Consider the following 15,242-nt stretch of genomic DNA (forward strand, 5'->3'; position numbering starts at 1 on the left):
GTAGCTTAATAATATCTAACAAGCAGGATAGGTTCAAACGGTGTGTGATTTCAGCCAGTAAACCACAGAAGGCACTGTGGCTTCCTCTTTGCTCTCTATCTTGGATCATTCATTCTGGAAGAAGACAACTTCCTGGTTATGAGGGCCCACCTGCAGATCTCTGGAGAGGGAATGGGGTCATCTTGGAAGCAGCCTCTGCAAGCCCCAGGTTAAGCCTTCAGATTACTACAATCCCAAGGCTATGTGAATATCCTGTTCCTGGGATGCCTGGGTGGCTCAGTGGTGGAGCATCTGCCTTCAGCTCAGGGTGTGATCCCAGTCCAGGGATTGAGTCCCACATTGGGCTCCCTGAGAGGAGCCTACTTCTCCCTCTGCCTATGTCTCTGCCTTTCTTTCTGTGTCTCTCATGAATAAATAAAATCTTTACAATAAACAACCAAAACAACCAAAACAACAACAACAACAAAATCCTGTTCCTCCTCAAAATCTTGCATATTAACTTTAACATCCACCAATGGATCTTGTTTGCAACACTTACTGTGTAGTTTTTATTGAATGGTGATTTTCTACTACCATTTTTCTGTCTTTATTTTTAAAAAATTTTATTTATTCATGAGAGACACACACAGAGATGCAGAGACACAGGCAGAGGGAGAAGCAGGCTCCATGCAGGGAGCCTGATGTGGGACTCAATCCCGGGTCTCCAGGATTATACCCTGAGCTGAAGGCAGGCGCTTAACCACTGAGCCACCCAGGCGTCCCTGTCTACATTTATTAACTGCTATTCTGTTAAGGCAGAACCTTCCATTCCTTTCCATTTATTTATTTGATTTTTATATCAGTATGGATTGATGGATATTTATTTTATCATAAGAACTAAAAAAACCCAATACCATTATGATTTATTTTATCAGTCAAAATAAATGTTCCAGTTTTGGCAATTAGGAGCAGTCTAAGCTTGGCTCTTATGTTCTTTTAACAAGTTTTCATCCTTTTTTGAGCACTTCTTTACTTTCTGACACAAAATGTTCCAAACTCAGCTTGTTTTTTTCTTCCTCTAGCCCTGAAATCAACTACTTTTTCCAAGGAGCCTTGATTCCTTTTATTGGGGTGTGTTTATAAACCAAGATCTGAGTGCCATGTGCTCATTACTAGAGGGGTACCATTGCTTCTAGGATCTCTCAGTGGACAGACCTATAAAATATATACCAGTTTAAGAATCTGTGTGTCCATCTATGTCTGTATTAAGGGAGGTGTACCCTCAGCATTGACCCCTTGAAATGGACTTGCAGGGTCAAAAGATGGGTAGATTCTTGGTACTTCCCTCCTGAAGGAGGTACTTCCCTCCAGTCTGCTTCCCCTCCAGCAATGCATGAAGGCATTGCCTTTCTCACTACCTCAATTTTTAAAGCAAATTATCCTATTTAAAAATTTTTGCCATCCTGATAGGTGAGAAATGATATCTTGGCATTGTCTTAATTTGCATTTCTCTAATTACGAGTGTGAACGTTTTCAAATATGTCTGAGGGCCATTTTAACTTTTTTTAGTGAATTGTCTGTTCATAGTTCATGTGTCTGTTCTTTCACTTATTAACCACGTGAACAGAGCTTCAGTTTGCAATGCGTTAAATGGTATAGTAGTGCCTAGTCCCTGAACCTTACCACGTTGTTATAACAACTGAGAGTGAATGTAATCTGTGAAATTTAAATCACCATAAGAATGACACTTTTAAGCATAAGCATAAGAATATACACTTCATATAAATAATGTGTATTGCTACGTTAGTAAACATATATAAACCTGTCTACTGGTATAAGGAGCTACAAATTTATAGAACATAGATGGAAAAAATAGAGACAGAAATACCAAGAATCCACTTGCACTGAAAAAGGTCTCGATATTACCCAAAGAATTCTTATTCTAGATTTCTTCACTTCTCTGATGTGCCTACAAATCCTGTCATCACAAATAGACATCTGTGGACTTTAAAGGCACATAGAAAACTGTAAAAATTTTTTTCAAAATGAAACTGCATTGATAAAATGCAAAAAGCCCTGGTTCAAATTTGCCTTTGGAGTCCCTATGGGACTCGAGGAAAGATTCTTTACTTGTGTTTATGCAGAGGTAAAGCATGCAGAATACTAATTAAAGTTGTTAAGAACAGTCTTGGAGTCAGATAGCCTGGATCTGAATACCTGTTCTTCTATTTACTAAATGGTGTCCTCAGTTTCCCTGATCATATAAAGGAGAAAACAATGCTCTTAAAAAAGAAAAAGACTTATTTATTTATTTTAGAGAAAAAGAGTGGGGGCAGAAGGAGAGGGAGAAAGAATCCCAAGTGGACTTCCCACTGAGTGTGGACCCTGAAGGGGGGCTTGATTCCACAACCCTGAGATGGTAACCTGAGCCAAAACCAAGAGTCAGACACTCAACTGACTGAACCACCCAGGCACTCCAATAACACTGTCTCTTAAGTTTGGCGAGAATTACTAACAAAGTTTCTACATTATCAAGCAGAATCTTTGCCATACACCTTCTCCAATATATGGCAATTTTTATTATTCTCATTATTAGTAGTGACATATTTGGAAGTACGGCCCTACAGCAAAAGGCCAATTAAGAGAGAATTCTCCCTAGCATGCAGCAAAAGGCATTAACACTTTTCTATAGTTATTGCATGGAGAGGAGTTGGAGGCAACAGCCTCTAGAGAAGCAATTCATCCCTTCGAGTCAAGGACACAAAATGAGACATGACAGAGGAAGCACCTCTCCCCTCTAATACACACAAAAAGAGCCTGTGCAAATGAAATGGTCTACGTGCACAGATCATAATACAAAAGTAAATAAAAGCTGATGCTGCCTACTTCTTATATGGCTTGGTCTTCCTTCCTATCCTACTTTTATAGGGAAAAAAAATGAAGAGTCAATGATTTAAAAATGCTAATTGGTTTAGATCTTATTTTAGATTTCTGATATTCCAGAGAATTCTTTTTGTATCCCCTGACCACTTGGAGGAATGTCCTTTTTTATATATGCCCCTAATGGAATGAACTGTTTTCAACTGAAGCTGAAAGAAAACTCAAATCAGCTGTGATCAAATCTGTCACACAGTAGTAAGTGTAACACCACACAGACATGAGAATTTAATATAGACACTTAACCTTTCCAAATAACACAATTTCATACAGAGTTAGAAAGAGCAGTACTGGAATCACAGGATGTAGTGGGCTATGGAGTCAGAAAAGTGTCTGAATCCTGCCTTTCTACTTTCTAACTGCTTCAGGACACGAGGGGCAAATGACATGCTCCTAGCCTGTCATCTCTTCTGCAAAACAAGACAATACTACTTATCTCACAGGCTTGTCATGATGCCTCAACAATGTATACGCCAAGCTTGATCCCTTGCATAATAACTGGTTCTAGATACATCTTAGTCTTTTACCTCTCTCCTCTGACTATAAAGAGATCACAAAACAGAGTCCAAGATCATAAAAAAAAAAAAAAAGCAGGCAAGTCTTGCTTTAGCTGACCCAGCACACACAGCCTACTGGGCAGGCTGAGACACTTTAACCACCCGTCAAGGTCACAGGCTGGAAGGGCAGAGCTCTGATAGCCTCAAGGGTGCGTGCTCTCAGCCAAAGACTCTTCCGCTGGCAAAATCCCAAACACAATGGAATGGTATTTTTAATCATAATGAGGCTGAAATGCAAGTATTTTCTGTCTGAAAAAGCTTTCAAATATTTCTTCTGTTCTTAAGAGAGGAAAATCTTCACTTGATAATTAATGTTGGAAGAAACCATTCATGGACTAGCTAATGAGCTGGTTTGCTTTCTTCTTTCTGTTAATTTTAATATACCACTACCTTGCAATAAGAATACCAGGTAATAATATTTTTTAAAGTTCCCGTGCAAAAATGCTCAGTACATGAACTTTATAAAGTAAGGAAGTTGTCCATATGCATAGATGCTAAAGCAACACAAAACTTTTTCATGTGGCTTTTAAAAGTGCTGTACCGTGTCCACAATATTTCTCCTTTTTTTTCCCAGGCCCACAGATCAAAGTATTGTTACTTTGAAATTAGCAAAAGCTAGCTGTCCTGCACAAAATCTAATTCCTTTTCTTTTCCCCCAACTTCAAGGCTCTGGCTGAGGATGGAACAAAATGCTTCTGTGTATTTAGGTTACTGCTCTTTTAACTATACTATAAAAGCAAGCATGGGGGTGCCTGGGTGGCTCAGTCTGTTAAGCATCTGCCTTTGGCTCAGGTCATGATCTCAGGGTCCTGGGATCCGGATGGAGTAGGGCTCCCAGCTCAGTGGGGAGTCTGTTTTTCCCTCCCCCTGCTCTTAGGCTTTCATACTCCGGTTCTCTCTTTCTCCCCGTCCCTCCCTCTCAAATAAATAAATAAAATCTTAAAAATAAGAAAAAAAAGCAAGCACAGAATGACAGCATGGGCTAGAACTTAACAGCATCTGTTTACTGTATACTTAACCAGTATAAAACTCATTTGTTTTTTTCAGAAGGTGAATGCTGTATCCTTTTCTACAAAAATGAAGGGGGAACAAAAACTACAACATCAAAGCAATAGATCCACATAGGTTGTTTGGAAGACTATCTATGTCACACCAATTATCATAGTTCAATCAGATATATTGCGAGTCATGATTACATTTTTAATGTAAGTATGAAATGTGGGTTTCTTCACAACAAATTCGGAGTAATTTATAGTGTATTCCAAAAATCATCTTTAAAATAAGTGTGAAATGTACCTACATGGCATTTATGAAGAGAACTTTTCAGCTACTTTTTCCTAAGACTGACTTTTCTTTTCTTTTTTTTTTTTTTAAAGATTTTATTTATTCATGACAGAGAGAGAGAGAGAGAGAGAGAGAGAGAGGCAGACACACAGATAGAGGGAGAAGCAGGCTCCGTGCAGGGAGCCCGACATGGGACTCCATCCCAGATCTCCAGGATCACGTACTGGGCTGAAGGCAGGCGCTAAACCGCTGAGCCACCGGGGCTACCCAAGACTGACTTTTCTTAACAGTGTTAGTTTCTTTTTTAATCTTTGAAGTACAGTTGACACACCTGTTAGTGTCTTTAAACACATGCACACATACTCCATTAAATCTTTTACATAATCATATTCTTTCTGATCTACGCAATTTGTACAACGTAAGATTTCACAGTGAATTATAATTTAATAAGATGCTTTAAACATGGATCATCACAACTGTTAAAATAAATGGATTTTAATGAATTTGAATGACTAAAGGCTTCTTTTGTTGTTGGTTTAAATATGCAAGCATCAGCATCTCTAGTTCTTTTTTCCCCCAGCATCTCTTTTTGTGTTGCATAGTTTAGGTGACAAAGAAATTACTACGAGCAATCAGCTAGACACTATGCTAGGTGCTTGGGGTACAAAAGTGAAGACATACACAGCTCCAACCCTTTCTAACAGTCTAGCAAAACAATAAAAATAGTTCATGTTGACCACATGCTTATGTAGTACTGATGAGTGACACAGGTGTTTTAATGGATCGTATTTAATTCTTACAATAGTGCTGTGAATTAGGTATTCATTTTACCTTGTTCCTGAGACTTAGACAAATTAATTAGCCTTTCTAAGCCCAAGATCACACAGCAATTAAATGGTAGAGTTGGAATTTAAAAGCAGACAGCCTGGTTCACCATGATGTTAGTTAGACAGCCTCCCAAACACATCATTTCCATATAAGCAGGGAACTCCCACATAATGTAGCAGACAATACTCCCTAGCAAGCTGCATGGGTGGTGTGGCTGTCAGGGGACAGGCACTGTGCACAAGCATCCAGGTGTGATATCAGGAGATATTGCCAAGGAGATATGTGACGAATAAAAAATTCCTTTGCTTCTATTTTTTGATTTTTTTCCCTCTTTGCTTCTTTTAAAAGATCAGATAGCTGGTGGGGGTAGTTCTGACGTCTAGATTTACAGCAGTAATTTCAAGAAATACCAAGTAATTCAAGAATTCCCTCAGAGAAGATCCCAGAGAAGACTTCATGCTGACTGTCCAGCAGACTCAGGAATTAAAACAGCAAGCCTTCCAGTGCCATGGAAACAGTGTGAAGAGGACAATGTCTTCAATCTGTATCTCTTCCTGAGCTGCTGCCCAGCTGGACTAGTACCTGTTTTTTTTTTTCTGCCCCCCCCCCCCAAAAAACCCTGAAGAACTTTGCTGAAAACTATGACTGACAGAAACTCCAGGTTTTTGCTTTAGACTGACAACATCTTCCAGATTTCCCTAGTACTGTACATTCTTGCCACTATTTAAAAAACTCTGAGTTCCCAAATCAAATTAACAAAAACTTTGCTGGGAAAGATCCTGCTCAAGGATCTTATTTGGGATCCTTATTTTTCTAAATTTCACATCTACTTATTTTTCTGAATTTCACATCTGTATCTTTTTACTATATTCCTTATGCTGTACATTACATTGCTGTGTGTTATTTTATTACTGGAAGACTGTACCTCTTAATCTCCTTCACCTATTGCATTCATTACTCTACTGCTTCCACTCCGGCGACCATTAATTTATTTTCTGTAGCTATCTATGTTCTTTATATTTATGAACAAACCACATAGAGAGTTTATAAGTTTATTAGATTGTTAGTTTTTCTTGTCTTTTAGATTCCACATATAAGTGAATTCATATAGTGTCTTTCTCTGACTTATTTCACTTAGCATGATACCCTCTAGGTCAATCTATGTTGTCACAAATAGCAAGATTTCATTCTTTTTTTATCACTAATATTCATATATATTACATCTTCCTTATCCATTCATCTCAATGGACATTTAGATGGTTCCCATATCTCAGCTACTAGAAGTAATACTGCAATGAACATAAGGGTACATACATCTTTTTGAATTAGTGTTTTCCTTTTCTTTGGATAAATATCTAGGAGTAGAATTGCTGGGTCATAATGTAGTTCTATTTTTCAGTTTTTGAGAAACCACCATACTGTTTTCCTGAATGGCTACATCAATTTACATTCCCACTAACAATGAGCAGAGTTCCCTTTTCTTCACAACCTTGCCAATCCTTGTTATTTCTTATCTTTTGATACTAGCCATTCTGACAGGTGTGAAGTGATATGTCAAATTGCAGTTTTGATTTGTATTTCCCTAATGATGAGTGATGTTGAGCATCTTTTCATGTGTCTGCTGGCCATTAGTATGTCTTCTTTGGAAAAATGTCTACTCAGGTCTTTTGCCCATTTTTTGATTAGTTTGTTTATTTTTTTGATATTGAGTTTTCTGAGTTCTTTTTTTTTTTTTCTTAAGATTTTCTATTTATTTATTCATAGAGACACAGAGAGAGAGAGAGAGAGAGAGAGAGAGAGAGGCAGAGACACAGGCAGAGGGAGAAGCAGGCTCCAGGCAACAAGCCCGAAGTGGGACTCGATCCCGGGTCTCCAGGATCACACCCCGGGCTGCAGGCGGTGCTAAACCGCTGTGCCACCGGGGCTGCCCGAGTTTTCTGAGTTCTTTATATATTTTGAATGTCAATCCCTTATCAGATACATCATTTGCAAGTATCTTCTCCTATTTAGTAGGATGCCCTTTCATTTTGTTAATGGTTTCCTTCACTGTTCAAAAGATTTTTGGTTTGATATGATCCCATTTGTTTATTTTTGCTCTTTTTGCCCTTGCCTGAGGAGACAGATCCAAAAAATATCACTAAGACCAATGTCAAAGGAGTTAATGACCATGTTTTCTTCTAGGTGTCTTATGCTTTTAGGTCTTATATCTATGTCTTTAATTTATTCTGAGTTTATTTTCATATATGGTGTAATAAAATTGTCCTGTTTCATTCTTTTGCATGTTGCTATACAGTTTTCCTAACACCATTTCTTGAAGAGACTATCTTTTCCTTGTTGTGTATTCTTGGCCACTTTGTCAGAAATTAACTGACCATGTTAAGTGTGGGTTTATTTCTGGTCTCCCTATCCTGTTCTGTTGATCTAAAACAGGTCTGTTTTTGTGCCTGTGCCATACTGTTTTGATTCCTATAGCTTTGAAATCAGGTAGCATGATATCTCCAGCTTTGTTCTTCTTTCTCAGGACTGCTTAGGTGATTTGGGGTCTTTTGTGGTTCCATACAAATTTTAGGATTATTTTTTCTAGTTCCGTGAAAACTGCTATTGGTATTTAGATAGGAATTGTATTGAATACGTAGGTTGTTTTGGGTAGTATGGACATTATAGCAATATCACATCTGTACCTTTTAAAGAATGAGTAGTTCTCTCTTATTATAAAATAGTATTAAAGAAAACAGGGCTAACTTTTTCATATTAATCACTTTCCCACCCCTAAATCCTATTCCAAAATTTAGACAAAAATATACTGTAGGTGAACTTTTCTCTTCACACATTAGCATAGTACAGTCAATGTCTGGCCCATGCTGCAGAAGCCATATTAAATAATCATATTAACCTCCTAAGAAAACCTTAAAGCAAAAAGCAAAGACCCAATGTGATGAAAGAAAAAAAAAAAAGCAGAGGTATCATTTAAGGCAGTGGAAAAGGGCAGCCCGGGTGGCTCAGAGGTTTAGCATTCCCTCGAGCCTCGGGCATGATCCTGGAGACCTGGGATGGAGTCCCACGTTGGGCTCCCTGCATGGAGCCTGCTTCTTCTTCTGCCTGTGTCTCCCCCCATTCCCCGCTGTGTCTCTCGTGAATAAATAAATTAAAAAATCTTAAAAAAAAAAAAGACAGTAGAAAAGGGTCAGATAAGTAAGTAGCGGATAATTTTTGTTACAAATACTTGCAAGAAGATAGAGTTCAAAAAGAGCACTGAACATCCACTTCCTGAAGAAATACAAGAGTTATAACAACTTCATTCTTGAAACAAGGTCTGAATGGACTTCAAAAACAGGATAATTCTCTCACTTTTTTCCATAACTAGTTTTTGAGCCTTGTTTTCAAACCCTTGTCTTCTCCTTTTCATTTTGCCTTTGATTAGAGACATACCCAACAATACCCACAAAACACGGTACATTACATGATTTTAGTGGCATGTTTGGGTCTCTCCTTGGAAAGCAGTCATCATAACTTCTACTCATTTCAAACACTGAGACTTCTGGTATGTTCTAGAACAAACTTTTTAAGCACTGACTTATTTAAGACTACAAAACTTTGCAAATATTTCAATTAAACAATGACCTCAAGGCAGTAGTTCTTCAAACTGCAGATCAAATACATTTGTCGTTCAGCAAAGTACAGTTTATATTCATCTCTAAGTCTGAGATTACAGAATTATTAGCCGGTTTTCATCTAATTTCTATACTGGTTTGAAGTTTGAGTAGTTTCACTGCATGCACCGACTTAAATATTTTTTTAAAAAATAGGAAAAAGAAATTCTTTCCTTACTTTGTAAGCTGACACACAGCAAACAAGAACAATAAACAATAGAAAAAAACAAGTACAGTTAACAGATTTTGTGTCTTATATACCATTTGCAATGAGAGAAGGGATTTCAGCATGTTTTGAAAATGCCTGGAAGCTACTTTCTTTTTTTTTTAATTTTTAAAAAAGATTTTATTTATTTATTCATGAGCAACAGAGAGAGAGAGACAGAGACACAGGCAGAGGGAGAAGCAGGCTTCCCGCAGGGAGCCCAACGTGGGACTCAATCCCGGGTCTCCAGGATCACGCCCCGGGCTGCAGGCAGTGCCAAACTGCTGTGCCACCGGGGCTGCCCTGGAAGCTACTTCTAAAACTGCACCCTACTTGGCATAAACTACTTTTTTTCCTACACAAGGTATCCAATCCCTATAAAGGAAAAAGTAACTACAACTACTATAGAAAATTGGGAGCGATCTCCTCTTATGTGATAAAAAGGCCAATTTTACCTCCCTATCAAAGTCATGGTGTACAACCCATAACAATAACGGAGTGGTCATCTCATTTGCAAGCACAAGCATAACTCTTGGAGAAAATATATACTGCACTACCAGAATCTCCAAGGACCAGCTCTAGAACTGGTTTAGAAACCCAAATAGTTCCCTTATTAGCAGAAAGCTATTCTCTAAGTTTTGGGTTCATTACATGTAGTTTATGTACTAGAATATTCTATACATCTGTGTCATTTGCCAAATGTTCTTGGTTAAGAATTCGTCCACTGTTTATCTAACAGTCAAAAATTCTACCTGCTGGGGCACTTGGGTGGCTCAGTCAGTTAAGTGACTGCCTTCAGCTCAGGATATGATCTTAGGGTCTTGGGGTCAGGCCCTGCATCAGGCTCCCTGCTCAATGGGGAGTCTGCTTCTCCCTCTGCCCTTCCCCACCGCTCATGCTCTCCTTCTCCCTCTCAGATAAATAAAAATCTTAAAAAAAAAATTCCACCTGCTAACGTAGGTGGAACTTTTGCTTTCTCGTTTTCTTAAACTAGAGAAGTTACTACCATTGAGATTAGATGACACAGCACTTCCTGGGGGCTAACTAAAGGATGCTCTTCCACAGCCAATTCATGCCTGGGCGACCTCACAGTATTTATATCTATTATTCATCATTAAATAAGTTGTGAACATTACTGAATAATCGGGCTTATTAATTATGCAAGAGAAACCAGGAACACTTGGTAAAAAAAGCCTCAGAGGAAAAAATAAAAACTTTCCTTTGTATTTTCTTATACTTTCAGAAGCCCAGAGGTGAGTCACAACTCTGGGAGCTATTTAGTGTGCAGAACTATATTGAATCAACAACCAATACTCTCATTTCAAAACCTCTAGTAGATCTCATAGCATGAGACTCAAGTGATTAGTTTCCCTGTCTTCCTCATTAATAGTCACCACTGTGGAAAAAGTTTCTGTTTGTAGACTAACCTGTCACTCAATTATGGTATCATTAGAATAGGAACATCCTTCTTTCTTTTTTTTTTTATTTTTTTATTTTTATTTATTTATTTATTTTTTTAACATCCTTCTTTCTTGATGCATCTCTTCATCTTAAAAAGAATGTACTCAAAGAGCATTATGGTTTAGCTAGTCTTACATATTATTTAAGTCATCCTACATGTACCTTCTGTAATTCTTTTTGAATATGCTAAAATATGATGTTCTTTTAAGAAGCCCCATAAAAACCAGCTTTTCTTCTAAGTCAACCTTCTTTCATAAAGCAACCAAATTCAGTAAGTAACTCCCCAAAGTAGGACTCCTACCTCTAATCAAGGACAGAGGTATTATATTACCCATTTCATAAGACTTTGAGTTCCTGTACTATGCTGGCAGAATCACATTTAAGCATGAGACTTCTATTTGAAAACTTTAGTTATGTGTATGTGTGTGTGCATGTATACACACAGTTACGTCCTCACTCTTGTAAAGAGGCATCTCCATTTGCTAGGTTTCCAAGAACAGTTCAGTTCTCTGAGGAAAGGCAGTGCCAGCAGCCACATACTTCATTTGACTCTGTCCTCCATAGTTCATAGCATTAGACAGCTCTTGTTTATCAGAAAGGAGTTCAAAGAAAGGTTTCAAGTGCACAAACTCTGTGGAAGGACAGCTATGGATTTAGTTATTTTTCTCCAAAAGACTTAATTGAATTCCCTTTCCAAAGCCACCCTTATGGTATTAAAAGGCAAAACAGAAAACAAAAACTCCCACAAAACCAAGAACAACACGGAGATCGCTGATATTCCTCAGATTCACTTCCATCATCTTCACAGATTATCCAGTCTCCAATCTCCCGAAGCCCTCTCTGGCTGTCTCAAGGTGGTGCTTATTTCTGGTTGTCTCATCTACTTCCTTACAAAGGTTTGCCCAATAAAACAGGGTATAAAGGCCACCAGTGTTCATATTTGCTTTCCAGCCCTGTACTCCTGCTGTTTTCAAAAGATCAGTCTGAGACCAGTCAGACTGGAGCATTGCTTTAGGCAGCCTGTTTCTTTCTTGGTGGACAATTTTTATCCTCCTCCTCTTGCTTGTATATCTTTCTATGGTAAAATCAAACCTATCCACAGGCCATGAGCCTTGCAAGCTGGGATAGTACCCAGAGGAGTGTGAAACTGCTTCCATCTCCTGGGCTGTCCGTGGCCCCAGGCTCAAGAGCTATGGTAGCCTGACTGTTGTGAGAGACCCTCCTCAGAGCCCAGTGCAGATCCCCCTGCCTCTCAAGCTCTTTGATACCATATTGACTAGTTCACAAAGGAAAACTTCTCCAAACACAGGCAAGGTTTCGCAGGTGACAAGAAACCTAGAGACAGAAACCAATCTGCAAGGCTCTGCTCACCGCCGAACCTGAGTGCTGAAGAAACGCCCACTCCTTCACCCAAACCAGCACTTACCACAGTGAACAAAGATGCCCCAGCAAATAAATAACTGAGGTGCTAAAGCAGAAGAGCAGTGATGTGTAGTGGACTCTATCTTCTATCAATCTATCTAACAATCATTTCTATCACCTTGCACCAGCTACTGCCACTCTGGCCATCTGTTGCCATAGGCATTCAGCATAATATACAAGGCCATTCCTTGGCACTGCAAATCAACAATGGTCAAGTTCCTGCTGGAATGACCTCTTTTCTCCCAGCACCACTGCCATCCCACCACAGCACATGTTTGGCTGTATCACTGCTAAAATGACAGGAAAGAAGGAGTGGCATGACCAGGGTAATAAGGAGCCATAGCTGGATGATCTACAGTGAGGTAGGGAGAATAGGCAAGATGAAGGCATGGAGCTTGGTTGGACCTGAGATAGGGCCCACAGGCTAAAGACTGGTAAATGAGATTCATTTAGTTTAAAAAGTCCAAGTATATATGGGTTTCTAGGCTGAACCAGGGTTCCAGAACTAGATGGCACTCTGGTTAGTATACCATTGGTATCAGACATGAGAACAGGGCTGTGGATTAGAGCCACTGGCAGGATAAAGTCAGTTTTTGGATGAATGGTTTAGGCTTCAGATAAAAGCATATGTGATAGAAGAAACAAGAAGACAAGGAAAATAAGTTATAAACTCCACAACTTCAAAATTAAGGAATCAGGAACTCCACTGAGGTTGAAGAGGCCAGGCAAAGTAAGAATGGCTAACCCCAAGAAAGAGCTAGATAACAGGTCTCTGGCCTAAGCTTTTATAAGATTTTTCCTGCTGTAGGATCTGCTGATGATAGATTAGGAACAAGTAACTGGGAGCACTTGGCTCCCAGAGTGGGTAAGTAAGACAAGGCCATTTCCTCTGGCAGACGGATCCTGCTAAGCAAGTAGAGATAAAGATTGAATCAGGCCAATGAGAGGGGCCATAGAAGTATTTGAATACAAAATGGTTACCCAAACGACATTAGAAGTGGCTATATAACTAGAAAGATGTTCAGTATGGTTCTGCCCTACTCCTTTTTTTTTTTTTTTAAAGAGAACTACAGAGAGAGGGGTGGGTGGAGGGGCAGAGAAATAACCTTAAGCAGCTTCTATGCCTAGCATGAACCTGACGCAGAGCTTGATCTTATGACCCTGAGATCATGACCTGAGCCGAAATCAAGACCTGGGCACTTATTCTACTGAGCAACCCAGATGCCTTAAGTTCAGCCCCATTCCCACATGAAGTCCCCCTGCAGAGGGATCATGCCCAGGATGTGGAGATAGCATGTCATAGTGTAAAAACTGTGGAGTTTAGAATCAGAGAGAGTCTGCAGCTCAGTTTTGTCTCTCACTAGTTGTGATTCTAGATAGGTTACTTAAACTTCTCTGAATCTTAATTTCCTCACCTGTAAACCAAGGTTGTCAATAGGTTTTGTAATAACAGGTTCTATAATAATTAAATTAGAGAACGTCTGTACCATGCCTAACAGAATACCTAATTCAGTAAATGATTGTTCTTATAAATAGTTGCAATGGTATCACTCATGGATACACTCCTTATAGATGTGCTCAGTAGTAACAATAGTAAGAATAGTAACTCTACGAACAATAGTATGGGCAAGTCCAGACTTAACAAGGGAATCTGTTTCTGGGAACACCTGAGAGTCAAAGCATGGTTGCTTGTAATGGGATGTTCAGCTTGACCCTGAATGGTGACGTTAGACCACTGAGTTCTACATCATGCAGATCAAATCATCACATCCTTCACTACCCCACCTCCCCCCTTTCCCTGATTCACTGATGGGCATTGACTATGCCATCCTAGCCATCACTTGGTAGGCAGTCAGCATTGGTACAGGCAGCAGGTCTAAGGAAGTGGTAAATACAAGTTTTGGTGGTTACTACAGAGGGTCTTGAATATGAGAAGGAGGACAGAACTTTTAAAAAGCAGGATATGATAATCCACAAGCTATCTTAGTTGGGTCGTCTGCATATGGTTCTTATACATAAGCTATCTTATTAGACTTCAAAATAACTCTATGGAGCCAATAGGATAAACATTATTTCTGGTTCACAGATAAGGTAAATGAAGCTCTGAGAGGTTTTGGTGATTTACTCCAGGTCATCCACTGTGAAGTGGGGGGATCTAGGTTAGAACCTGGATCTTTGGGTTTGTAGCTTAGTTCTTGACTGTTGTAGTTGTTTTATAACCTGTGGTTTATCCAGCAGTACTTTTATGTTTTTTAATCTATTTATATTTGATATTTTTCTCACTTGAAAGAAAGCTCTGGTTTCTTAGAAATATAACTTGCTTCTGAAATAGTTTTATTTCATTTTGCTAATTTTATAAGTATAGAATTTAATTATATTTATTGGAAAGTAATCTTCTTAAATTGGATAATTGGATAATTATTTGGTATTATTCAAATTGATTTTCATTTTCCAGTTATTTTTAATTGAAAATAATATGTGTACTGTATTATGGTAGAAAATATTTCCTCTCAGAGACTAGTAAATTATTTACTTCACTGCCATCAGGGATAAATTATTCATTATAAAAAATGCTTTTATGAGTAAAATCATAGGAGGCTTACTATGACAGCTTAGGTTTCTGTGGGGCCTCATATTTTAATTTCTTTTTAAATGGCACCTTTGTTTCTTACAAGTTAACAAAATAATTTAATACTCAGTGAAAATAAATGTATTCTTTTATTAAAATGGGCCGGCTACAGAAATCTACAGTGAATAATATGTTATTTGCTAGCAACTGTGACATTTTGAGCTCTGCAGGCAGTTCAGCCAATTGTAAAGTTTTAGTCAGGTTATTGTAAAGTGTAGTCTGGTTATCTGGCAATGCTAATCATTAGGATGCTCAATACAAATTTTTCTACACAGAATTCAACATCTAAA

At 38.6% G+C, this 15,242-nt stretch overlaps 1 protein-coding gene across 6 annotated transcripts in view; it reads right to left on the bottom strand.

The window, feature by feature from the left end:
* Positions 1-15,242, bottom strand: part of LRRC28 (leucine rich repeat containing 28) — a 164,322-nt gene that overhangs the window by 50,278 nt on the left and 98,802 nt on the right. The window lies entirely within an intron of this gene.

Source organism: Vulpes lagopus, chromosome 4 (assembly GCF_018345385.1).
Source record: "Vulpes lagopus strain Blue_001 chromosome 4, ASM1834538v1, whole genome shotgun sequence".
Classification (NCBI taxonomy): domain Eukaryota; kingdom Metazoa; phylum Chordata; class Mammalia; order Carnivora; family Canidae; genus Vulpes; species Vulpes lagopus.